The sequence below is a fragment of the Psammomys obesus genome, unplaced genomic scaffold (assembly GCF_907164565.1).
Source record: "Psammomys obesus unplaced genomic scaffold, mPsaObe1.curated_primary_1811, whole genome shotgun sequence".
NCBI classification, from domain to species: domain Eukaryota; kingdom Metazoa; phylum Chordata; class Mammalia; order Rodentia; family Muridae; genus Psammomys; species Psammomys obesus.
This window is the reverse complement of record NW_026585626.1, coordinates 8,547,974-8,575,028: the sequence shown is the minus strand read 5'-3', so window position 1 is coordinate 8,575,028 and position 27,055 is coordinate 8,547,974. Positions and strand designations below refer to the sequence as shown.

The following is a 27,055-nucleotide window of genomic DNA, read 5'->3' as shown; positions in this document are numbered from 1 at the left end:
TCAGTTGATATGCTCCCTGAGAAGACACCATACTCAGAACCCGCCCAAGAAACCAGGCACAGTACCCAGAACCTTTAATCCCGGCCCTGGGGAGTCAGGGATGGCGTGTTCCTGGAGCTCGCTGGCCAGCCAGGCTAGCTGAATCAGTGAGCTCCGGATTCAGTGAGATCCTGTCTCAACAAATACAAGGGGGAGAGTGACTGAGAAAGACACCTAACAGGAACCTCTGGCATAGATGGTGACCGGGAGGTGGCAGGTCAGAGATCATGCTCTTGAGGATTTTTGAGTTGACCTGAGATGTTTTGATGGAGAAGAAAAGACGAGGAGGAACGGGGATGAAAGCTTCCTAGAAAAGGGAGCAGTGGTGTATAGACGTTCTATTCTGTTTAACTTGGGAGTGAGTGTGTACGGAAGCCAAGTCATAGAATGGCCAACTTGGGGGCTTGATGTGAGGAAGGAACAGTTTATCAGGCGTGGCCTGCAAATGGACTGAGTGTTCTCAGGCAGCCCCAGTCTCCCAGCACAGCAGAAAGGGCCTCTCAAAAGCACCAGGAAAGAGCATTCTGTGGGTTGTTAGAGTGAAAATTCCTATCGTTAGAGGATTTGGGACTCAGTGACTCTGGGTGTCGTCTATATCAAAAAAATCCCAAGGTTTGGGGCTTGAGACATGGGTAGTTCCGGGGTTAGTGTGTCCTGAGACTCAACACACGTGTTAAATTTCAGTGCAGTTTGTATTGCTTGTCCCAAGTGGGAACTTGATCAGGACGCTGGGGGGAGCCTGGGAGTCTCGCTGCCCCCTGCCTCTTGTATTTCTTCCTGCACATAAAGAACATTCTCGAGCCCCACAGAGAAGATGAGCAGAGAAGGAGGTGTTCACAGGAGACCTGTTTGCTCAGGTGATCCTAGGACTGAGAAGGATGGCAGAGCTCACTCCAATTCCAACTTAAGAACCCATCCTAGAGAACGAGCTAGAGCCCTTTTCCTAGCCAGTTTCATAGTGAAAATGTAAAGAATAAACACCTGCTTGCCTTCCCTTTTCAGCACTCAGATTAGCATAAAAAAATGATTATTTCTGCTTGGCAGAGAGAAACCTTCACACCAGGAGGTGACACCCTTTCCCCAGTCTGACTGCCCCTCCAAGTCAGGCGTCATCAGCTCTTCAGTGATCCCCGAGGTGGGGGTGGGGCACAGCTTCCAGGTAGGTGATCACCCAGGGCTGTTGTTCCCAACCTTCCTAATGCTGTGACTCTTTAATGTAGTTCCTCATGTGGTGGTGACCCCCAACCATAAAGTTATTTTTGTTGCTACTTCATAACTAATTTTGCTACAGATAAATATCATAATGTAAATTGTATCTGTAAATATGAGTGTAAAATGTAATCTGACATGCAGGATATTTGATATGTGATCCCTTTGAAGGGTCATGACCCACAGATTGAGAACCGCTGACCTGGGACTCCTGCATGGCTGCTCATAGTGCTGCTCTACGTCCTCCCTGAGAACGTACACACAGAGAGGAAGCCGAGGGCAGGTCTGAAGGATAACTGCTGCCCAATTCTAAGCAGGGAAAGGTGAAACCTTGGGAGCGTGTTGTAGCGGAGGAGTTGGGAGGAAACCTGGCTTGTTATGAATTGCTGCATTTTTTTATGTGCATACAGAGCTTTCTTTTCTGAAAGAAACATAATGGCTTAATTCTAGAAAATGAAGATTTTTTAATTGTTTTCTTATGTTGTTCCTCAACATGTAAGTTTCAAAGTAGCACTTCTTTGAATTGTATTGTATTAAGTCATTTGATTTAATTTAAAAATTGCTCTAATTTAAAAAATAGGTGATGGGTTACTGACCTAAGTGTCATTAAAAAAAATCATTAAATAAATATATTTTAGCTTGGTATTGGGACAGAACTTCCAGCAGTTTCTGGAATGGCCCTAAACATGCTTTTGCTGTTCTGTACTATGCACTTAGGGGAAACCGCATTCTCAACAGTGATAACTATAAATCAAAACTTGATCACTATGGAAAATGTTGAAGATGCTCTCCATCCTTCAGTGAAAAATACCCAGGTGAGACTACTTCCCTATGTAAAAAACAAAAAAAAACAAAACAAAACCCAAACAATCGCATTTTTCTCATTAGCATGCAAATTTGCTCTTGACTTCAATAAATGGTAAAACTATATGTATACCAAAATTGCTCTAAAATACGTTTGTGTGCACGTGTATGTCTGAGTGAGAGGGGGACACCTACACAGGTGACAAACCCTGAATGTCTCCAACTCACCAACATCTTAGCAGGTGTCTCACTGAACCTGAAGCTCACTGCTTTGGCTGCCTGACCAATGAGCCCAGGGGTCTGTCTGCCTGTCTCTACCATGGAGTGCTGGAACTTCAAGCACATCTACTGGTTATCCATACTTCCCTGAAAGCATACATATAAATAATATTACATGGGCCAAGCACTTTGTGTTTAAGTATTTAGGAATATATATATATTATACATACATTCATATATAAATAAATATAAATATATATATAAATATATATAATGTATTCATATATATATATTCATATATATATATATGAATGTATTTAAATAAAATATATATAAAGAAAAAATATATATTTAAAGAAAAAAGGGTGTGAATTTGAAAAATGGTGGACACATGGAAAGATTTGGAGGGAAGAACAGGAAAGAGAAAATGATATAATTATAATTTAAAAAATAAAAACTAAGATGGGAATTTTAAAAATAAGGGGGAATATGCTTTGAAGGTCCACATCCCTCCCAATGTTCTGAAGACAATCCTCCGGCAATGTGTCCCACCTCTGATGAGGCTTGCCCCCACCCTGAGCCACAGGGGCATCTGACCTAGCCTGTCTTCAGTTCCCCTGTTTCCCATTGCAATGATGGGCTCCCCAACACTGAGGGGGCAGGGTTGGGCAGAATGAGAGGGTTAAGGATTTTCCACAGGCCTTGGCTTGCTCATGTATGCAAAAAGGAAGGTTTTACTAGGACTGAGAACTCTCTAAACTCCACACATATGCAAATGCACTCTTAGAATAAGGCACCCCTAAGGGACAAAACCAGTGGGCCTTTATAATGTCACCCATTGATAAAGGCAGTTGTAAAATATAATTCCCAATGCTCAGTATTGTTGAGTGTACTGACATCCCCTACCATATGGCATCTGGAGTGGGAGGGCCATATCCTCAAACAAGCTTCCAAAAATAGCCTTATGGCTGATACCTAATTACACTTGCCAGGAGAGGCATTCTTCAAGCAAAGATAACAGTCTCTCTAATGGGCAGGATCTTGCAGCTCCATGGGTTTTGGCAAAGGAGGAGCTGAGGGGGATTGCAGAATTCGCTCAGCATGAGGCTTGCTGTCATTACCACAGTGATAAATTTGCGGGTTTTGGCCAGGGTTTCTGGACATATTCTCTGTGTAGAGGTAGGGAAGAGATGAGACAGAAACAGAGAAGTCCCGGCCAAGGCAGGAGACAGACTGAGAGGGTAGCAGGGTGCCTAGACTCGAGCAAGACTCAAGGAACAGGAGATTGAAGGAAGAAAGGAGAGCCTTTTCCTAAGGACAGCTTTGGCAGTTAGCAATGTTTCTCTGCTGACTTACAACGCTATGTGCAAGAAATGCCTTGTCCCCTTTCTGATCCAGTCATTGAGGGGGTGGGTGGCAGTGGTGGCAGATGGGGTACTCTAAGCCAATACCCACCCCCAGAAACGCTGTGGAAATGTGCGGCCTTAAGACACTCGCAATCTGATCAGAGCACACGCAGGTTATGAGCTGTAGGTGGTATGGATTCTCTGGACCTGAGTAGTCCCTGGAAAAGTGTTAGCATCATGGGCAAGCAAAAAGCGATTCTGCATCCTGATACTTGGAGTGTTTGGGACGCAAGAGTTTTTCTTAAGCCTTACACTCCGTTTTGCATGTAAGCTAGCTTGAGATCACTCACTAAGTGGAAGCTGGTCCTGAGGGCAGCAGCTTATCTAGGGTTACAGCAGCACGGCTTTACACTCTTGCTCCTCCTGGGGTTTCTGTGATGCTATGCCATACTGAAGATGCTTACATTGCTATCAAGACATAAGTATTTATCATTTATGATTTAGTGCTGTCCAAAGTGCCATGTATTGAGGTAGTAGGACAGTCCATTGAAGCCTAAAAAACCAGCACAATGCAGGAGCCAGCAAACAGCTGGCCTACAAGCCCTTTTTAAGATGCCAGACATATGCCTGACTTTGTTCATCTACCATGACTGGTATCTTAATCTGCTTTCATCACCATAATGAAATATTAGGGGCAGGCCAACTTTTTAAATCAGAGAGAATGTTTTAGCGCATTTTTTTCACAGCTGAAGATCCAAATAGAACTACACAGGTTCTGGTGAAGGTCCCTCCTTGATGGCATCACCTCATTGCAGATGACAATGGTGGAAAAGAGGGTAGAAAAATCACACCCCCAAACAGGAAGCCAGAAAGAGGTTGGATTGCTACAGTGTGTACTTGAGAGCAGCTTCTAAGAACTTGGGGGCCTCCCACTGAGCCCCACCTCCTCTGGCTCAGGGAAAGCTCAGTGGGTAAAGCATGTGGCCTGAGAACCTAAAGACCAAGGTTTGGATCCCCAGAGCCCACGTAAAAAGTCAGGCATGGCAGAATGTGTCTGTAACCTCCATCCTTGGAGGTCTCTGAAGCTCACTGACTAGCCATCCCAGACAAAAGACTCTGTGTCAAGTAAGCAAAAGAGGCAGATAGCAAAGTGATTAAAAAACAACGCCTAACTCCCATTTCAGGCCTTCACATACAGGTACATATGTATTTCCCAAAGCAGAAGGTCCTACAAATGAACCTTTGGGGAATGTAGTGATGTCATGTCCCATCCACGGCAATAGCTGTTTTTCTGATACAGTAAATGGGGTAGTAGGAGGAGGCGAAGATCTCTACCAATTTGGCTACACTAGAAACTAATTTCAAATTCGCAGATAATTGGAGATGAGTTCTGTATTGTAACAGCTTCCACTAAAACTGATATATTCCATTACGCAGAAAGTTCCTCACAGGAAGATAAACAACTCAACATTGCTTTAGGAAGTCCCTGAAACTGACCAGATTCACTAGGCCCTTCTCTGCCATAGTAGAGGAAGCTGAAATGCCCAGAAGGCTCTCAGACAACCAAAGCTGCATCGAGGGCCCTGAGACCACAACAGCTGCCACCTGAGGGACCTGGAAAGGACACTCAACCTGTTGAGCTGCCTGCAGGCTGTGCACCATGCTTCAAGTTCCTAGCTTTGTGAGCCGCTACCCGCGCTGGGATGAGAGCTTCAGTGACGCAGCTTTGAGTGCTCCTACGAGTAATCTCAATAAAACTCATTGTGTCAGCATGATGAGTTAGTGGTATCTATGCTTTCTCTCTGGGGTGAATGGATATGGCTGTGTGTGTGTGTGTGTGTGTTTCACATCTCTTCAGGAAACGTTTTGCCACACAACAGTTTAAATCTCAGCTTCTCAGCAAGTTTGTACCTCTGCGTGAGCCTTGAGTTCGTCGTTTGAGAAATGGAGTTCACATCACTGCACTGACATGTGTTTTGACCGTATCTGAAATATCCGAAGATGCTTGGTGGGAGGGGAGCGGGAAACAAGTGGCACATGGGAGGTGTCCCCTAATTTCAGGTATCAAGGTGCTTCACCACTTGTTAAAGGGAGACTGTGACGGATCCCAAAGGCCAAGTTGTAAATGTTAAGTCAATGGCAGAAGTTTTGAATCGGGGAAAGCCGCTTAAGAAAGGGTAAGATTAGCTGGGCGCTGTGGCAAAGGCCTGTGATCCCAGCACTCAGGGAGGCAGAGGCAGGTGAATCTCTGTGTGTTTGAGGCCAGCCTGGTCTACAAAGTGAATCCAGGACAGCCAAGGTTACACAGAGAAACTTTGTCTCAAAAAATCCAAACAACAACAAAAGGATAAGAATAAAGTAGATTCAGATAAGAGGTTTTGGGCATGTGTGCTACAAAGAGAGCTATGAGACATACAGCAGAGCAGAGGAAGAGGGGTGGACATGAGCTGGCTGGACAGGGAAGGACAGGCAGACACTAAGCCCAGACAGGTGATAGGAGGAGGCCCAAAGGGAGAGAAAGGGCTGCATTGCATCTCTATGGGAGTGTGGGGTCCTAGGTAATCCAGGGGCTTGGGAGCCAGGTAGAAGGGAATCTTCTGTCTGGGTATACCACAGCCACTAGCTACGTCTTACAAACCTACTGGAGTGTGGGGAGAATACATCAAGTATGCTCTCTGCCTGGGGGGAGGGGGATGGGGAAGTACTCTGCAACAGGAGGTCATGGTTGAGGTTCTGAATCCATAGTGCTGAGGCCAATTTCTCTGAAATAAGAAAAAAGATCGGAGATAACCAGCACATTAGATCCCTCAAGGCTGTTTGTAAAAATAATGGGCCTGGAATAAATTAAGTGTGTAATCCTTAGATGGATTTCCAACAAACAGAAGTATGTAAATCCTTTGAAGGCTTAAAATCAGACGATGCATCCTCTCACTAATGTAGCTAACGTATAGCTCATCAGGCTTGTTAGTATAATTTCAGAGTCTGTTGAGGCTGGGACGCCACCTCTGCTCCATATAGCCGTGGTCAAGGAAACACAAGAGAACAGCAAGAAGGCTTTGCTGGCTTAGGCTACAAGGCATGTTTCTGAAGTCTTGAAGCTGAGCAGAAATATACAACAGTGAACTGAGCCGGAGCCTGGAGCCTGCCAGGCTTCTTGGCTCCAGACGGAGGAAGGTAATTCCAAGTGCACTGTGCAAAACAGCAGGGAGAGCCAGGCTCACGGGGTGAGACCGTGAGCTGAGGTGAGGCTCCCACTGCCAGCCTGAATGAAGGGGCCTGGGGGTGGGAGGAACTCATCCTGAAGCTTTGTCCCTGCCCCACTGGAGCCTGAGGCTGGAAGGGGGAGAGAGGGAGGAAGAGAGATGTTGCAGGTCCAGCTTCTGTCCGGTTGCTAAGGCCAGCTGCTCAGTGTCTCTACAGCAGGAGCCCAGGAGCCCCCACATCCCAGCAGCACTGTGGGGCAGTCCTTCGCACTGTCTCCCTCAGAGCTGGCTCTGGGCTGGGGGAGGGGGCTAAAGGCTCTGTCAGCAGAGAGGAGTGGTCACAGAGAGAGCAAGGGAAATGAGATGTGTTTCAGGAAAAAAGGGGGTGGCCCACAAAAAGGCTGATATAATCTGTATGAATAATGTTAGAAAAGAGAGCTAAGTCAATAGGATCAGAAATGGGTTACAAAAGAGAGACACTTGCTTGCCGGGCAGATAGAATCTTATGGATATAGAAGTACATATAAGAGAGCTGGGTTAATCTCACGATATATATCTATAGGTGTGTATGCATGTATACAAAGATGTACAATGTGATTGCGTGTATACATGTGTGCAAGCACACACAGACATTCATGTGTGACTTATATAAATACGTGTATTTATGCTATCCCCCTCTCTCTCTATATATATATATGTAATGCATATCTCTATGTTTGCCAAGCCGGAGCCTGCCTGCCTACCGCCTTCCTCTCTCTCTCTCTCTCTCCCTTCAGATCAGGATATAGCTTTCAGCTACTGCTCCACTGCCAGCCTGCATGCCACCATGCTCCCTGCCATGATGGAATTGTAAACAAGCCCCCAATTAAATGCTTTCTCTTACAATATTTTCTTGTTCATGGTGTTTCTTCACAGCAACAGAACAATGACTAAGACAAAATGTATGTATGTATGTATGGATGGATGGATTTTTAGAGAGTCCCTCTTAGCTCTAGCTGGTCTGGAATTTGCTTCCCTTGAACCTCAAAAATTAACCTCTCTCTGTCTCCTGAGTGCTGGGATTAAAGGCATGTATCATCTTGGTCAGCTTTGTGCTTATGTGTTGTTATCCTCAAGCCTTGGGCTTCATTCTTTGCTTACCCTTTTCTTCTCCCAGTGGACAGCCATTCTAACAGGCTTGATGGATATCTTTATCACCTGTATCCTTATAATCTGTTTCAAAGTTTTCTGGGTAATTTTCAAGCTATGATATTGTGAACTGGGGCCTGGTGGCACATGTCTGTTAACCCTAGCTACTCAGTATACTGAAGCAGGAGACTGGCAAGTTCAAGGCCAGCTTGGGAAAGTTGGTGATACCATGTCTCAAGATATAAAGTCACACTGAAAACGAAGGCAGCTGGGTCCAGTCCTCAGCATTCCTTCTTCTCCAACACACACACACACACACACACACACACACACACACACACACACACACCTGTTAGGCTAATAAAACCGTTCCATTTCATGCTATGCTTCTGACATTGGTCCATGTTTTTCTATGCGCACCTAATTCTCAGGTGCTACAAACACCCATGATGCATTGCTCAGTGCTGTACCCTGGGTCTTTAAGTCTAAACCCCTGGGTTTCCCCCATGTCCCAAGTCCACGAACAATAACAGATCTCTGGCATCCCTAGGCAAGAAGTCCTATAGTGGTGAGAGTTTCTGCTCAGCCTTAGCCTCTCTGTGTGCTTCGTGTGGGTGCTGCTATGCTCTCTGCACTCCCAAGACAAAGGCTTTAGGTGTGATGAGGCTCCTTGAGGAGAATGAGGATGTGAGCACTTTGAATGATGCTCTGTTCATAGCCAGAAACTGGAAACAGCCTTCGGTCTAACAACCGAAGGATGAACAGTAAAAATGAGGTATATTTATACAATGGAATATTATTCAGCTATTAAGAAATATAAAACTAAGAATTTTGCAGGCAAGTGGCTAGAACTGGAAATAATTACCTTGGGTGCTGCGGTCCAGACTTGGAAAGAAACACGTAGCATGTTTTATCCCAAATGTAGATGTTATCATTTATTTTTTTTTTAGATATATGTGCAGTGTTTAGAATGTGCACAGAGGTTAGGCAGCTAGTCAGGTACCCACGGGAACCTCCCAAGGAGGGGAAAATAAAGGGATAAAGGAGAAATCAAAACAAGAAAAGTAAATGGGGTCGAAGAGGCCAGGATAGCAGAGGGAATACGGGGAGGAGCAAATGAGACTACAGGCCTTTTGAAAAGCCATATAGAAACCTACTACTCTAGAAGGTTCATATATATACATACATATATATATATATATATATATATATGTATATATATATGCACATAAAAGGAATTTAAATGAAGTCACCATACAGTGGGGGAACAATATCCCAACTAGACACCATATACCACCAAAAAAACCCCTCAGTACCAGGAATAGGTTGTTGGCCAGTGAGGTCCCATAAATCCCCAAACATTACAGATTATCGACAGCGCTATTGGTTGTATGCTACAACTTGACTGCAACCTTACTGCTGAGGCCACCACATACTTGTATCATGGATGGTGGGGAAATCAAGCTGGTGCCTAGCTGCTTCACCCCTACTGACCAGTGCTGGAAGGGGCTATGCAGATACCAGAGGATAAAAGGAATCATCACCCTTACCCCAGAGGACAAAGGGGATCATCACCCCCACCCCAATGAAGGCCCAGTGCAGACCCTCATGAGAGGGCCGAAACGCTTGCACGGTCCTTTCTTCCTGAAAGGGTGGCATGGAGAGGCCACCCCAGCAGTCAGGAGACCCTTGCTGGCTTGGACACCAGCCAGGTCACTAGCTGCCACTCAGGGCAGAGTCAGTGCTGCCTTTGTTTCCTCTCCATAAGAATGGGAACAACAGTATGTATGTGAGGACTGCATCAGGGCCCATGTGTAAAATGCTTAAGATAGGGAAATGGGGCCTGGTGGGCTAAGACCCGTGTGAGCACTAAACTGTGATGACTGGCAAGAAGGAAAAGTAGCACAAAGAAAGGTGTGGGTCGAAGAGACAGTGGTGGCAGGAAAGAATGAGGCTTTAGCCACTGAAGTGTGTGTGAGAGAGAGAGAGAGAGAGAGAGAGAGAGAAACTAAATCTATCAAGATGGAGATAGGGTGGTAGGGGGTCACGGGGAGGTGGTTCAGTGGTTAAAGCCCCTGCTGCTGTGTGAGGACCTGAGCTCTGGTCCCCAGAACCCATAAAAATGGCAGGTGAGAGTGGCTGGCTTCCTGTAACTCCATCATCTAAAGGCTGAGACAGAGGTCCTCAAAGCTGGTTGGGGAGACTAGCCATATTGGAGAGCTCTGGGTTTGACCGGGAGATCCTGCCTCAAAGAATAAGGTAGAAGAGCAACTGAAGACGTTTGCTGACGTCAGCTTCGCACCTTCGCGTTCATACACACAGGTACATGAGCATTCTCCCACATGCAAGTGTGCACAGGTGTGCACATACACACATACACACATACACACATACACACATACACACGCCTGTAAAAAGGGGAAGAAAAACAGACAAACAGCACAAAGCTACTACACTGGTTTAGCTGGGAGGATAGAATAACGAAATAGTCCGAATAATAACTAGGCACTGTTGCATTTGCTCTTTAAACCAGGAAGAATTAAGGTACAGACCGAGGCAGCCAGGTCGGTTCAAGATGAGGAGAAAGGCGGGATTGGCGTCAACAGAAGGCAGCAAAGGAGAAAAGGGATCTGAAGCAATGGATGGAGGGGCCGGGGAGGCAGCTCAGCAGTTAACGGCACTTGTTGCTCTTGAAGAGGACCTGGCTTTGGTTCCCAGAACTTACATGGTGGCTCAGCAGCATCTGTTATTCCAGCTCCAGGGGCCTTTCAGGGCACTGGGCTTGCACATGGTGGTGCACATACAAGAAAATACTCTCGCATATTGTAAGTGTTACAGCTCTGAGGGGAAAGGTATCCCTGGCTGTCGGGAACCAAGGAGTGCCACAGAGTCACACGCCACAAGAGACCCCACACAAGATTTATTGGGAGGGTGAACTGAGCAGGAGGTGGGCTTTACATAGAGTTTCTAGGGGCAGATTTACTGGGAGGGACGCAAGAGGGTGAACTGAGCAGGAGGCAGGCTTTATATAAAGTTTCTAGGGGGCAGAGTTTTCCAGGGTGGGGGTTGGGGAGATTTCAAGGTAAGCACAAGGGGTCAGTGGGATCTTGAGCTCAAGAATCAGTGGGTTCTTTAGGCTCAGAGATTGGTGGGGTTTGGTGGTTTTTCAAACCCAGAAGTGGGCTCGGACCTTTTACCCTACACACATAAACTAAATAAATCTAAAATTTTATTTTTTAAATGGAGGAAAATATATAAAGAGTCCTTTGTTCTGTTAAATGATAGCAAGAGCTGTGAGTGTGTGTGTGTGTGTGTGTGTGTGTGTGTGTGTGTGTGTGTTAGTGCTGGCATCTGTAGTGGTCAGAAGTTTCAGATCACTTGGAGCTGGAACTAAAGGTGGTTGTGAGGCACTCAAAGCAGGAACTGGGACCTGAACTCTGGCTTCTGCAAGAACAGGGTTAGTCTTCTGCCCAGTCTAAAGACAAACATTTTGAAGCCCATTCGTTCCAAACTACATTTAATTCTATTTACCTTTACTAAATATCATCTGTGATAATGTAAAATCTCACAGCGCATTCTAAAAATATTTCGAAAACCCCACTGGAGCAAGCCGATTCCCTCTCTGTGTCCTCCCACAGGGATTTCCCAAAAGCTGTTCAGCACCTTGGCCCTGTTGCAAAGGGAGGGATCTTCCCTGTAACTGCTGAGGTCCTTAGCCTGGGATGAAGTCAGCAGACAACATCTGTGCTCCTGAGACATCTCCTTCCTTATCATTGGCACACTGCACAATGATCATATTTCAGGGAATGCTCTCATTTATTGTTTTAAAAGAAGACCCAGTAATGCTGCGACTGGGAGGTTCAATTTCTTTTTATGGGGTGCTCATTGGTGCGACCCACACAGAATCATTCAGGATGGGCACATTCGGCTTTGGTATAGGCTTCATTAAGCTAAGCTGCTTCCCGATGCCATTATTCCACAATGTTTGAATATTCCATATACATGGTCAGAGGACCACATAAATAGGTTTGTTAAAAGCTTGAATAGATGCAGAGCGGCCATAGAAGGAAGGAGGGATTTTCTACTCAGCATGAATTGGTCAATGCTAAGAGGGCAGGACTGTGTTTGTGTCCCTCAGCCTGCAAAAGATGTCACTTTAGATACTTGTGTCCCTTGGCAAAAGAGAGACACAGCCAACTTCCTGGGCCTACCCTAGTAGGAGCACAGATAGAGATTACCATAGTCTTTCCCTGGATGTCAGGGCGTTGTCTGGGCCAAGGGTGAGGCCTGGGTGGTGGCCTCTGACTTCTTTCCATACATCCTTGAGGGTAGAACAGGGGACACCCCCTGGGGTGAATGATGAACTTGGGACACCCAAGGTTCATCAACTCCAATGTAGCTGGGGCAGGTACTTGTTTCTAGTGTCCTCTGTTCACACTGGAAGCAAATCTTGGAAATTCCTCACTAACTGTAGAGGCAGAGAGTGCCGTGGAGGGGTCTGAAATCGGCCCTAAGCACTCAAGCTTGATTTTTGTGAATGTATCTAGTTTTAAAAACTTGGAATAAGACAGGAAAACTGTGAGTTTACAATTGGTTTCTTGATATACACACCACACTCTTCCACTGTAAATTAAGACTTGACTCTACATTTTCTATTAACTAGTGCTTACAAAAAGCCAGGAGGAAGATGCCCGCCCTGGTTCAGTTCAGCAGGGGCCTGTGGAACAACAGCCCTCACTGTAAAGTGGGAGCATGTGCTCGTAGGGATTTTTCTCCCTATGAAGAGGCTAGACAGCCCTATACACTTGGAAGCACAAGACAAAATAGAAATAGGATCACCTTCCAGGTTTGAAAGCAACTCTTAGAGCTGGAGAGTTGCCCCTGCAGTTAAGACCTCTTGTTGCCTTTGCTGGGGATCTGTGTTCAGTTTTTAGCTGGCATAAGGAGGTTCACAATTGTCTGCAACTTCAGTTCCAGACCATCTGATGCCCTCTTCTGGCCTGTGGGCACTGCATGCACTCAATCCATATACATACATGCAGGCAGAACAGTAAAATAGATAGATAATAGGTAGGTAGGTAGGTAGATAGACAGACAGACAGACAGATAGGTACGAGGGAAGGAAGGAAAGTAGATAGATAGAAAGGAAGGAAAGTAGATATAGATAGATAGGAAGAAGGAAGATAGATAGATAGATAGATAGATAGATAGATAGATAGATAGATCTTTAAAAGAGAATGTAGCTCAGTGGTAGAGTGCTTGACCAGCATGTATGAAGTCCTTCTGGGGAGCCCCAGTAACAGGAAAAATAAATGAGTCCCCCTGCTGTGTGGCACATGGATAGGTTGCTTCTCTCCGAAGCCACAGTCTACTCTGAGTGGCCCTTGGCTATGTGTCTACAGTTGCTTATTATGGGACTGGGGTGTCCAAGTGTAACCTGGGCAAATAATCCTTGGGAGCCAAAGAGGGCTGAACACAAGGGCAGGAGGAGCCAGTGGGAAACAGGAATAATAGTGGAGTTGCAAAGCCAGAAAAGGAGAGCAGGTCTCCTGAGACGGCTGGGCCATAGTGAAGACTCGGAGGACTGCAGAGGGAGGACTGCAGAGGGAGGACTGCAGAGGAAGAGCTAGGACTAGAATGGATGATAGGCAGGGTTGAATTAGTGCTGGTCACAGACACTTGCCACCAGCATCTTTGGGCTAATTAATCCCTTTGAGTTACTTCAATGAAACTGGGTGCTAAGAGGCTGGGGAGACAATGAATGAAATACTGCTAGAGCGCTTTCGTGTGAGCCTGTGATGCTGGGACGGAGCCTAGAGCTGCCTGAATGCTAGGCAAGCACTCTTACATGGAGCCGCACTCTCAGTCCTGTCGCTATGGCTCTTCAGTATAGCGGCTTTAATACTTTTTCTTTTTCCTGGTGAATTTAAAGTACATGGCTTGCAAGCACGAGGACCTGAGTGTTATCTTCAGAACCCATGTAAACAAACAAACAAACAAACAAACAAACAAAAAATAAGGGATGGCGTATGCTGATACGGCCACTACTAGGAAGGTGCAGACAGCCGGATCCCTGGGTCTCCCTAGTCAGCCAGCCTGCCCGACTTACTGAGGCTTATGCCAGTGAGAGACGCCGCCTTTAAGCAAAATGAAACAAAACAGGTGTGTGGCACCTGGGCCGAGACAGCTGAGATTGTCCTCCATCTCGACACAGTGCACCTGCACACACACATTCCACGTGAGTGCATGCGTGCGCGTGGCCCCCTCCAACACCAACTTTTCAAGGTTGTTGCAGAATTAGAAACAGCAAACAGAGTATCCCACGCTGCTTGAATGTTTTGTGTGTGTAGTAGGTGGTAGTCATGGTAATGACAGCAAAAGCGGGGGAGAGGTTCAGATGGTCTGATGCCTTGATTTTGTTAGAGTAAGGTGTGACCTTTGAGTCTCCCCCTGTTTTGTTTTTAAATGGTGACAGATTTCAGGCCTTCATTTATAGAATGTCTTGAGCCCTGCAGGCTTCCCTGAGATGCCTCCATCCCTGGGGAGGACACATGCACAGTGGTCCAAATCCGGGGTACATTAAGCTCACATTTTCCAAACCTATCTGCCTTCTGATGACTTAGCCTACAGCTCTCCATCACTTTCATTAGTAACGGGGTCTTTTCACAGTCCTTTATAGTCAAATATGATTGATTTCTATAATTGGAAGCAAATGGCTTTTTAATAAGCTTGCTTGAAATGCTGGTGGTTAATGGTCCCGTTTCCGGAGTCTGTGATGATTCTGACTCTTACCCTGTTCCTTTCTTTCAGAAAACAGACTTTGTTGCTTTTGTCTAAAGGTTTTCAAAGGAGAGAGGAAGGGAGGGGAGGTGGAGATGGACCTGGCTGCCATCCTGCAGGAGCCAGGCTTCCAGGAAGCAGTGTTTTCCCTCTTTCAACACAAAATCTGCCCACATGTAATTCTAGCACCTGCAGCTCTTCCTTTCAGAGTTCAGTCCCAGCAAGTCTTACCCGGTCACTCGTGGGACAGGGATTTGGAGTTGGAAGTAAGAGGCAACGCAGACACATAGCCTGGGGGAGGGTGCGTGTGTCTATAATGCAGCTGTGAGAAGAGGGGGAAGCTGAGGGGGCGGTTGGAGCACACCCAGAGCTACCATATCCTCACCTACCAAAGGTGCAGGAATGTGCGAGAGGGAGGGCCTGACGCAGGTCTGAGTCCTGCATCTCTGGGGAGTCAAAGCTTCAAGGGCTGACACCAGGAGGACAGCCCCGGCCGTGCGAGAAGAAAAGCAGACACAGTGGAGACACTGCCGTGGTACACAAAGATAGTGGTGATTTATGGGCTCTGTGTTGAGACTTCAGGGGAGAGGGGGCCCGAAAACCTTACCGTATCCCAGAAACGATGAAAGTGCAGTTTACATGACAGAACCAATTACGATAAATTGGTGAGACATGAAATGCTGTTCGAGTCTGTGTGTGTGTGTGTGTGTGTGTGCGCGCGCGCGCGTGCGCTTGTCTGTGCTGGGATGGAACCTAGAGCATCATGCATGCTAGGCAAGTACTCTGCGCACACTCACAGCCTCATTATTACATTTCTTTGCTATACAGGCTCTATGACTTTCTTTCCATGAATTTGCAAACATACATAGGCATTTTCTTAGACCTACTTGCAGACTTAATCTTGTCTTTCATATACACACTTATTCCTTAATAATGAATTTTTATAACACAGGGAGGTACTGGTCCTTCATGGCTAGGGACAGATGGACTACTGCCCTTATGAATTACAATATGTGGAGCTAGGCTGCCTATAATCCCAGTACGCAGGGAAGCTGAGCTAGGGCTTTGTAAGTTCAGGGCCAATTCCGGCCATACAGCGAGACCCCTTATCTGAATGAATGAATGAATGAATGAATGAATGAATGAATGAATGAGGATATGTGGGTGTCACTCCCAGGGCCCAGCACCTGTTGGCAATGCTTACAGTAGCAACAGCTGGTTTCTTTGCTCATGTGATCCATTCATCACCAGCTAATGGTCTCGCAGACATTCCGAGAGGAGACCAGGATCACTGATACTGGGAGGACTGAAATCGCCAGCTTCATCTCTCTTCAAGGGAGTCTTGATATTATCTGAGGCAAACACAGCCTTGTTTGAAATCACCACTCTAGGGAACCTTTTGCGGTCTGTACACGTACAGTAAATACCCACCATGTTACCTGGGTAAGATTCCAAGAAGAAACTAACTCAAGCACAGGCGCTTTAAGGCAAGACTTCGGTGTTTGGTTTTGAATTCCAAGGTCAGAAGCACACCCTATACCAGGGCAACCTAGAGATTCTCCCCGCCCCCAACTGTAACCCTAAATAGCCGTGTCTGCACTTGGCGGTGATGTGTAACTTGGCTCCATTTCGGTACCCAGATGCTTCATTCAACTTGTCTACATTACTGTTGAAGTCAACAGACTCTGGGGCTGGAGAGATGGCTCAGCAGGGTAACACCTACTATGCTAGCACGAGGATTTGAGTTCGGACCCCCAACATGAATGTAAAGGCTAGGCGCGTCAGTGTATGGAGCCCAGTGTTCAAGGGGTGAACAAAATAAAACCAACACACACACACACACACACACACACACACACACACACACACTTTAACTGGCAGTGGGCCTCACCCAATCAGCTCAGGACATTAAGAAAGAGAATGAAAAAACAGACTGAAGTGTCCCAAAGTAGGAGATATTCTGCCTCCGAGATGCCTCTGGGTGTCAACTGCGACTTTAACACCTTTCTGGGCCTCCGGCCTGCAGGCCTGCCCAGCATAACATGAAGTTTTGCTGTCCCCGCAATCTTGCAAGCTCCTCTCTTAACCCTCTTGCTGTGCCCACACACATCCTCTTATTCCTCTGGAGAGCATTCTTTGTTGTTGCTGCTGCTGTTATTATTTGTTGCTGTTATCATCATTTTTACGTCGTGACCTCAGTTCCTCCTCCACCCCTCTGTTCCCCCACTCCCTCACCCAGGACACCACATCCACTCCTCCTCCGTTTCTCTTCAGAGAAGGGCAGGCCTCCCGAGGGCATCAACCAAACATGGCATATCAGGCTGCCGGAAGATGAGGCGCCTCCCCTTGTGTTAAGGCTGGACAATCCAGCAGGAGGAAAAGGATCCCCAAAGCTGTCAAAAGAGTCGGAGACAGGACCCCCTGCCCTGCTCCCACTGTTAGGCGTCCCACAGGAAGACGGAGCAACACAACTGTAACATGAATGCAGAGGGCCTGGGCTCGTTTCATGCAGGCTCCCTGGTTGTCGGTTCATTCTCTGTGAGTCTCTATGAGACCCACGCCATGAGAGAAAGCCCACCCCTGATACTGCCTGCAGGGCCAGGACCCAGAGACCTAGGATAGAACCAAACACGATTGGCAAAAAAGAAAAAAAAAAGCCAAAGAAATGATGCCTAATGATATTCTGCTGTCCTCAGAGATTGGTGCCTAGACCAACTGTCATCAGAGAGGCTTCTTCCAGCAACTGATGGATACGGATCCACAGACCTACAGCCAAATATTAGGCGGAGCTCAGGGAATCCTGCAGAAGAACCTGCGAGGGAGTGGGGTGCGGTAGGTGGTAGCGGGAGCCCAGAGGGGCCAAGGACACCACAAGAAAACCCACAGGATGTGGAGAGCATTTTGACGCAGAGGCCTGCTCCTGTCAGTGCAGTTGCTTTGGCACCTCCGGAAAGGACAGGGACCATGGTGGGACGGTGGGTGGGCCACACAGCCTGATCTTGGTCTTAATTTGCATCTGAGTGAAGGCAGTCATAGCAGTTGGAGAACTTAAAGAGCTGTCACTGAAGCAGTGACCCGTGGCAACCTCGCTCTGCTAATGAACATTCTCAACAGGCTACAGTTGCTTTTTCTTTTCTTTTTCTTTTTCCTTTAAAGGTAGGGTCTCACTATGTAGCCTTGGCTGGCCTGGAACTTCCTACAGAGACCAGGCTGGCTTGAAGGCACAGGGATCCACCTGATTCTGCCTCTTGAGTGCTGGGATTTCAGGCATACACCAGCTTGCCTGGCTGAGTCCATGGTTTGGAAAATGACTTATGCACTGTCCTGCCAGGGTTCCCAGCCCAGAATCAAGGAGAGAATGGATATATTAATAGGTGCTTGGGCCCTCACTCCGGTGCAAGCCGCTGTGTGGGACACACCCAGCTGGGATCAGGTAGTGCCCCCAAGGACAAGGCAATAGAGACACTTTGCTTTGCATGAGCCCCGTGCCACTCTCTGAGAGCATTCTCATTATACTCAAGTTTTCAGGCCTCATCAGATCTGGTGGCCGGGAACGTTGGGTCTTTAATCTTCGAAGTGGCCACTAGCAGTGGCACCACCAGAAGCCACTGTTCCCAGCAGGTGGCAGTCCCTGCTGCCTGGAAATGGATGTGCAAGCCAGCAGGTAAGGACTCCAGGCACAAACCTCAGGATATTTTAGAAGAAGGTCCTCTCAGGAACCATCTGGGGACTTATTTTGAGATGAGCGAACTAATTTCCAGGGGCGAAGCCAGTAGGACTTCGGCCATGATCTTTCGGGAATAAAAAGAAAGGACAGTTCTGGCTGCTGTGGGCTGGAGAGGTCTGAGACACGTGGGAGTCATTGGGAGAAATTTCCTTCAGAGCTGTCACCTCTCCAGGAACAAGAGCAGGGTGGCTTATTGGGGCAAGGAGACCGTGCAAACTGGGAAAGGCACGGCGTTCTTTCAAACACAATTGAGATGATTATACTCCCGACTCATGCCAACCCCAACTCACAAAACGCTGAAGAAATGAAATCTGGTTAAATGTGTTCTTTTTCACCCTTCTTGAAAAATATCAAAAGCTAATATTTTGCAGACGGCTCTCTACTGGCCACGCTGGCCAGTCCTCATGGGGTCCAAAACCAACACACCTGATCCAGCTTTGGTCAGCGTCGGGATGCCAGAGAAGTGTTCAAGGAATTAATAGAGGAATCTCAGGATTGTTCTTTATCCCAAGGGCATCACGGGCTTCAAACTGAAATTGCTCTTGATTAGAAGGGAGAGTGGGTTGTGCTGATTGGGGGGAGGGGAGAAAGAGAGAGAGAGAGAGAAAGAGAGAGAGAGAAGCTCATGAATCATCCCAGTCTCCTCTATGTGGTTTTGAGCTGAGTGTCATCCCTGGAGACAGACCTGCCTTCCTTCTTCATGTGAGTTTGAGAATCACTCCTCTTCATGCCAATGGCATCAGTGGGGAACATGCTGACTTACTTCCAGTGGGAACGCTGTGTTGGGCCCTAGGGTGTTGCTTGTTGGATAAAATATGCTTGACGTGGCTTTCTGTGCCACAGAAATTACTGGAATCTTTTCCATGGGTCATCAGATTAATGTCAATAGTCCTTTGTGGGGTGTAATTTAAACAATATGGGGGGGGGCTTGTGGAACTGATACTTGCAACCTGGCTCTCAGGAAACCACCAACTCTGCTGATACAAGGGGCAGGTGATGGGTGAGCTACAGCAGCCCAGACAGAATGGAGTACCTGGGTAGCAAGCAGAGCTCTCATTCCTAAAGCGGCAAGCCATTGAGAAGGATGCTGTCACAGGGGCCTCTCCGTGGGGCCAGGGGCCTGCATGACTTCTTAGCTCACCACAGTTCACATCCAGGCTGCCCCATCCACCTTTCCACTTGCTTCCTGTCCCTCTTTATTTGCATATCTGAGTGGGGAGGTAGGGGACCCAGCTCTCAGGTTAATCTTAGTGTGCTTTCTTCCAGAAACAGATGTGGGTGATTCATCTGGGACATGGTCCCTGGAAACATGGCTAAAGAGTGTGGGTTAGTGGAGCAGGGTGGACAGGCAGCAACAAAGGCAGTAGCAAGCCAGCCATTATCATGGGCAACTAGAGCTCCATCCCATTAGTGACACAGTTCCCAGTTGTTGCCCCTAAAGGGAGAACAGGGGTGCATATACACCAAATTCTGACCATCACTGATTGAGGTACCAGAACCAGCCTGCTCTGGCGCGTCTCTCAGAAAGGCCAGCACACGCTTGGGGAGCGCGGGAGGCACTGGCAGATGCAGACACGCCAGTGAGTGTTCGTATCCCACTAAAGGGGCTTGAATGGCTTTGCTTTTTGTTCTTCATCCCCGTTATAGGAAAAGACATCACCGCAGTCCACAGTTACTACAGTCTACAAAAGAGCTAACTCTTTGGGCCTGAAGTTGGTGAAGAGAGGAGCGGAGGAAATTAAACATTGTAGACAGTCTACCACCTGGTTTCTCGGGGGGCGGGCTGAGGTGTCAGGGGTCTGGTTTGCTTTCAGCTTAGCAGTTGGCAGCCCCTAATTCGGCACCGACTGACCAAATCTTATTAAAAATAGAATGTCTTTCATTTGCTCTTTGACGATTTCATACATGCAAACAATGAACCTTGATCATATCCACCCCCAACTCAGACACTTTCAATCCGTGCTCCTGAGCCCTTCATCCTCTCTCTAAGCTGCTGAGTCTAATTAGTACTCACTGCTGGAATGCTGACTGATCTTGCTGGCCTGATCCTGCACAGATAACCATAACTGCAGTGTGTTCCTGAGCTCACAAACACATGCTAAAATTATGCCGAAGTCTAGAAAACCTCATGATGAGTGACAAGCAGATCCCTGGAGCTCACTGGCCAAGTCAGTCTAGCCAAAGCAGTGAGCGCCAGGGGTCTGTACACCTCAAGGAACATTCTAGACCATGGTTCTCAACCTTCCTAATGCTGCGACCCTTTAATACAGTTCCTTATGTTGTGGCGACCCCCAACTATAAAATTAATTTTGTTGCTACTTCATAACTGTAATTTTGCTATGGTTATGAATTGTAATGTAAATAGTTGAAATGGAACCCCTTTGACAGGGTCATGTGACCCCCAAGGGGGCCTCCACACACAGTCTGGGGCTCTTAACTCCTGAGCCTTCTCTCCAGCCCTCATCTGTTGCTGATATTGTTCTAGGTCTCTCACTGGGCTGAGGTGAAGCTAAACCCATCACACTTTTTTCTTTAAGGTATAAGTTATTTTGCAGCCTTCAAGCATGGACTTCATCTTGCCTTAGATTGCTGGCACAGGTAATCAATATACTTTATGAGTTGGTCTCTCTTGTCTGTGGAGTTTGTTTTCCACAATATCCATTTCTGCACTTGTTCCTTAATTATTTCCATTTGCCTCTCGAACACAGGGAGTGCTCAGGTACAACACTGCTTGTTGAGGAGTTACCACTATTTTCCAGCCGCTTGTCAGGCTGTTTTCTAGATGTCAACACCATCTCAGCCTGTCTTTATAAGCTCTTTAACAAAAGTCGCTCGAGGGGGTGGGCGAGACGGCTCGGTGGGTAGGGCCACCTGCCACCAAGCCTGACCACCTGGGTTTAATCCCCGGTGGCCCACGGTAAAAGGAGAGAACTGAATCCCACGAGTTGTCCTCCGGCCTCCACATGTGTGTGAGCTGTGGCAGACACTCATGAACATAAATAAATAAATAAATAAATAAATAAATAAATAAATAAATAAATAAACGAACAAATAAATAAATAAACAAAACCATTAAAACTATTCAAGTAACATGAATGAATGGTGTTTTGATATATATATTCAAATGAGTACACTTGGTGACAAAACTAACACTTCAGTAGAAAAGTCATCAAACTCTGGACTAGCAAAGAACTTAGCCATCTGTATAACAGCGATATTTGTCCTTGTAGCGGCTGTTGGCTATAATGCTCAATGGAAATCCATTGTCACCCTTCATGTTTCCCTGACGATCTTTGCAGTGCCATCTAAGGGGGCTTGGGCCTCATCCTTGTGGCAGTGTTGCCGTGAGGGAGGGTAAATAACGTCTTGGTTCAGAATAACTTTAAGAAAATAGGCAAACCAGTCTCGTCTACACCCCCACTCCCGCCACAATTTTTTTTTTTAACAGAGTAAAGCAACTGTCTTAAGTTTCTTCCAAAACTCTTAAGAGAAAATTAAAATAAGTTCTGGGCTGGAGGAAAACATCTGCTACCTATTCCACAGACAAAGGCCTCACTTCCAGAGCACACAGAGAGCTGCTGAGAATCAAAGAGAAAACTCCAATAGCTAGTCAGCAAAGAGCACAGGATGCATGAAAAGGGTCCTGTTATGCCAGCTGTTTGAGAAATGCAAATTCCAACAATAATGATGAACCACAGCTTTGTTCTCCCAACTGGCAAGAACTGCCACAGCAGATATTGTCACTGTCAAATGAGTGTGCAGGAAAATGGGTGCTGCTGCCTACAGAGGGAGTACAAATCAATGAAGCCTCATGGGTTCGTGACCAGGGAGCTGAGAAAATTAAACAGGGTTGATACTGTTTATGTCTCAACATCTCTCCCTCAGACACTCATCTCTATGTGCAAGTGCATGTATTGTTTTTATAGAAATGGAGGTGTCTGTGAAATACTTGTTAAAAACAAATAGTTTGATGGATCAGTTTATTCACCACTAAAACCAAATGGTACGCACATATAGATGGTTCACTGAGAAAGCAGGGTAAGGAAATAACACGCAGATGGCTTTGCTTATAAGTAGTCTGTCTGTTGGTCTGTCAATCCCTATTATCAATCAACCAACTTGTACCTATCACCTGTATATAGACAGATGTCTTGCCCATCTACCATATTATCCATCTACCACTTAACCTATCTATCACCTAGCTACAAATGTATAGGGGAAGATGGAAAGAGACATGAAATTGTTCCAAGTGCCTACATCCTTCTGAAGAGATGACATGACTGTTACTGCAAGAGAGGAAGTAAAGAGGGATTTTACATTTTGATACATGTACGAAAATCTTCCCCTTACTCCCATCGTTTATTTTGCTTTCTGGGGCTTCAGCTATCTTCACTTAACTATAACATGAAAATATCAAAACAAAAACTCTAGAAATACGCAACGCCTAAGTTTTAAGTTGAGGCTGCTCTCACTAGCCTGTTAAAACTTCACAGTATAAGTGCTCTGGCCAATCCAGGACATAAATCACCTTTGGGACACTGTATTTCTGGTGTATATACTACCCGTCCATCAGTCATGAATAACAATCTTTATATCGGATATCAGCATTGCAGTGTGTATGTTTAAATACCCTCCTCTCATTTTGCTTCGTGATGGACCCCAAATGCAAGGATAATTAATAGGAGGCCATGGCATAGCTCTTAAGTTTCTGCATCATTGCAAGAAAAGGATGGCACAGAGAGTATAGGCCCCTGTCTTAGTCAGAAGGGCCTCATCTGGCAGCGGATGACGGTCAAAGCAGAGACTTAGAGCCTGATGAAATGCTGAGTGCTCATTAGGTCGTAAGTATCATCCACTCTGAGGCCCGGGGGACATCACAGGGGAGGGCTGGCAGTCCTGGGGATTGTAAGACCCGGAGGACGAGACTCGGTCGATGAAATCATGAACACACAACAGTTGTGGACACCTGCACAAGACCACACAGGACATGACAGCAGGAGGAGTCATCAGGAATGAGGGGCACACAAGAGACGGTGATGATGTGCTCACAATACACGGTATACCAGTAAGAAAAGCTGACAGAAATATGAAGCTAGTGAAAGCAAAAAGAAAACGATCACTACAGTATGATAAAATGTTTTGTGAATGAAAGGAAAAACCACATCCACATAATTTTTATTGAAGTATTATTTTTTCTTTTTAAAAATAAATATATTCATATATTCATTAGCTAAAAAGATTTATCTATTTATTATGTATACAATGTTCTGCCTGCATGTGAGCCAGCAGTCCAGAAGAGGGCACCAGATCTCATCATAGATGGTTGTGAGCCACCATGTGGTTGCTGGGAATTGAACTCAGAACCTCTGGAAGAGCAGCCAGTGTTCTTAGCCTCTGAGCCATCTCTCCAGCCCTCATTTATTCATTTATATCCCAATCACAGCCCCCTCCTTAATTTCCCACCTTAGTTATTATTAATCGTGAAATGTACTTAATTTATACATTAATTGAAGAAGAAGGGTCGTAGATATACATACTTAGGAAAAAGCTTAGTAAACACACACACACACGGTCTAATACTATGCACAGTTTCAGGGATCCACTGGAGATCCTGTGGCAAGCACCGAAGTACAACTCATCCATGAATTATTTTTGCAGTTAAAAGAAGACACAGGCTACCCCAATGCATCTATAACCCTCTAAATCCCAGGTCAGAGGGAGGGAGAATCTCTGGCACAGAAGACCTTCTCCGTGGGGGGCCTAGTGTCCCCTCCTCCCATCAGGCCCTGCCTTGCCATCTTCCTTTACTATCTTCTAGCAAGGAAAGACGAAGAAGGCTCTTCATTCTCACTGGTTCCTTATCAACTTGACCTTGGAGAATACACATGGCCTCTGGTCCCCGTGGCTTCACACTTCCTTCTCAGTTGGGTTGTGGGTTTTCCTGCCTTCTGACTAAAGACTGATCCTAGAGCCCAGCAGGAAGGGAACTCAGGGTACCACCTCCACTCCTTCATAGCTGAACACGACTGGGCATGCTCACGAACCTCGTCCAGTCTCAGTTTCTCCATCTGCACCCAGAGAAGCAAGGCAGCTCTATTGATGTCGTCACCATGCCTATAGCCAGGACTCAGTCACTCTGACTCTCCTGCCCTAGAGTCTGTCCTCAGACATGTGGTGGTGGCGGTCTCCTTTGCTTGCTCCACAGACTTTCAGACAGTCCCAGATGTCAGGCTGTCTTCGTGGGACTTCTGAACTCTCTGGCCTCTGGCCACCATGGAAGCCTCACTTAGGCAGCTGCCTGGGGCTAGTACTATCCGCTCCCCGCCTGCCCCCAAACTGACTGGGCTGGGCTTTGTCCCTAGATGCCTGATTAGTGATGCTGTCTGCAAGTGTGCGTGACAGCGTCTCTGCTTTTTGAAGAAGTCCAATAGCAGACATCTCCTGGGAGGGAGTGCTGAGTGACTGGCGTATTTTGAGCAGGTTTCAATGCGCTGTGGTGTAGACACTGAATTAGAGGATGAGTCTGGCCTAGAGGGTCATGTGACTAAGTGAAGCTGGAACGGCACTGAGGCTGTTTCCACCGTAAGTGGTTTGGCTGCCCTGAGAGGAGAGGTATCTCAGCCCTGTGTGTTTTTTCCTGTTGGAAGCTATTGGATGTCCTTCAGCAGAGGACTCATTAGTTTCCAGAGTGGCCTAGAAGGGACACATGTAGCTACATGGGGCGATTAGCATCATTAACATCTCCACCTCACTTCTACCCATCATTCCCCTCCCAGTCAATAGAAGACAGTGGAACACCCCTGCCCTCCATAGGAATGGAGTTTCACTAACTCTTCCTGGGCAAATCAGGAAGCTGAGCCAGGCTGTGCAATGGCATTTATAGACAATTGATTTCCCTGAAAAGGGCGCTGAGCCCAGAGGGACCACCTGCTCGGGCAAGACGATGTCCTGATGGCGTCCTCGAGCTACCCGGTTCACATGAAGTTACACTTTACTGTGGGCTTTTTTTTCCCCCTGATATCTAGATGATGGAATGGAGATGATCAGGTCAAGGCTGTTATGATGAGATTAAAGTGCAACAGCCTCCTCCTGAACGACCTGAAAGTGTTTTCCTGGGAGAGGAAGAGACATTTTTATTTTAAGGCGTTTCATTGTCGGAGGAGGTGTCTTGCTTTGAGCCTCAGCTTATGCCATGTTCTACAATAAATCCCAAATGAACTCAATGCGAAAATGTTAACAATAAAAAAAAATCTATGAGTGTTTAGAAAAATAATAAACTGACACTTAGCAATGAAGTTACCTGTTATTAATCAAAATGACCTTTCCTAGGTGCAAAAACTCGGAAGAAGTCATAAAAAGAAATCAGCAGTAGATGTCTGTGTAAAAATGAAGTATAATGTTCCCCATAAAGACTGATTAATAGTGTTGGCAAAACAAAGGGGTGGTGTGGGGAGGCCCCTTTTTTCGAAGGAAGGGATGAAGAAACTGATATTGGGCCAGCAAGATGGCTTACGGTTAAAGGTGCCTGCTGCCAAGTCAGACGACCCAAGTTCACTCCCAGGACCCACGTGGTAGACGGAAAGAAATGGATCCCACAAGTTGTCCTCTGACTGCCACATGTGTGCCATAGCGTGTTCACACGTAAAATGAATACGTGTGAAAACTGTGTTAAAAGGCATGCTCTGTTGATGTCATTATAATCTGGTAAGGCGAGTGGGATAACGTTATTTCTTTCCTTTGGGATCTAATAGCAGAAGCCAGGACTCAGGAGGTGGGTTCCAGAGTGGCGCTCAAAGGGCTGATCACAGACAGGACACACCCAAAGCTGGGGGACAGGAGACAGCGTCCCCTTGGTCAGCCTGGGAGATGTAACTCCAAGCAGCAGTTTCCCAGATCCCAAATGCACGCAGGGAACAGTTACAAAGGAATTTGAAGTAAAGAAAAGAAAATGTCCAGAACATTTTGCTAACTTCTTGGATATTTACATTTTTTGTTTTACTCTTTCTCACTGTTCCTTCTGCTATATTCTTTGTTAACTTTTTTTTATTTTTTTATTTTTCAGTACTGGGGAGAAAACCCAGGACCCACCACACAGGAAAGCACTGTGCTTCTGAGCCACAACCCAAGCCCTCCCAATAATTACTTGAATTCCTCACAGGCTCGTGAGTGATCAGCTCCTGTGATGGGAGCTGGTTCCTGGCCTGGTATTGGATGGGCCTTGCCAGGGTGTAGTCATTCATTGTCCTGTGTTGCCAAAAATGATGTGGCCAGTGGTGGCACGCTGGTGTGGAAAGACGCATGCCAGGATTCTAAGAAGTGAAAACTGACAGGCTGGTGCCTCTAAGGCAGCCTACGGTTCCCGAATTTTGGACTCAATGACAAAAATTATAGAGACAGACTGGATGGCAATAGGGTGGACAAAAAAGTGTTTAAAACATAGTCCACGTGATCAAAGGCTGCTGAATGCTCCAATGTGTGGGACAGGTATACGGAAGCATACTTCCTCCCCTCCAGAAACAAAGGCCTGTTAATCTTTCCCAATTTTCAATTCAGCCTGTCCCAAGACCAAGACTGATGTAAGCGAATTACTGAGAAGGGCT

General features: G+C 46.4%; 1 protein-coding gene across 1 annotated transcript in view; it reads right to left on the bottom strand.

Moving 5' to 3' along the window:
- Kif6 (kinesin family member 6) overlaps nucleotides 1–27,055 on the bottom strand; it is a 288,300-nt gene that overhangs the window by 40,910 nt on the left and 220,335 nt on the right. The gene's annotated exons all lie outside the window — the stretch shown is intronic.